Source organism: Vespula pensylvanica, chromosome 20 (genome assembly GCF_014466175.1).
Source record: "Vespula pensylvanica isolate Volc-1 chromosome 20, ASM1446617v1, whole genome shotgun sequence".
Classification (NCBI taxonomy): domain Eukaryota; kingdom Metazoa; phylum Arthropoda; class Insecta; order Hymenoptera; family Vespidae; genus Vespula; species Vespula pensylvanica.
Genome location: NC_057704.1, coordinates 3392661 through 3393378, shown reverse-complemented (window position 1 = coordinate 3393378; position 718 = coordinate 3392661).

The window sequence follows — 718 nt, the reverse complement described above, 5'->3', positions numbered from 1 at the left end:
AATTGGAACCAATATTTCATACAATGTGTCAAAAAATAATTCTAACTAGATATTTCCATGATTTTATCTACTCACAAGATTACAATCTTTTAATCTTCTAATTGCCTCGACGGTATGTTTACACTTTTCCTTCTGCATATATACTAATTTCTATTAACCAATTGTATATTTTGATTCGATGTTATCAGTAACTTCTTGCTGTAATATTTACAAGAGGGAGGTACTATATAGCGCATTTGCAATCACTTGTTTCATAAACATTTCTATTTTTCTTTTGAAGTGTATTCTATGTACTCAAAATATAACATTTCTACTATAATGAAATAAATAGAAGTCTTTTGACCTATGTAATAAAGACAAAATCATAGAATATAATCATAGAATATAATAAATATCATAGAATATGTACATAGATCGTTGCTTTCAGGTCTTAGTAAGAAAATAAAAAAGAATTTTTTATTTGCAAAAACGATTTCGGATTTATTTTACTGATATTAATTTTACTATTTAAAACTGGCTGCAAGTTTTAAATAACTTTCATTAAAAAGAAATATGTGTTTGTAGGACATAAGTGAATTCAGCTATATTATAGAATAATGAAAATTCAATCGCTGACGTTCTCAGTCGTAATTTCGTTAAGAGTTCGATAGAAAATTCGCTCTTTATATATATATATATATATATATATATATATATATATATATATAACTGTTTCAGA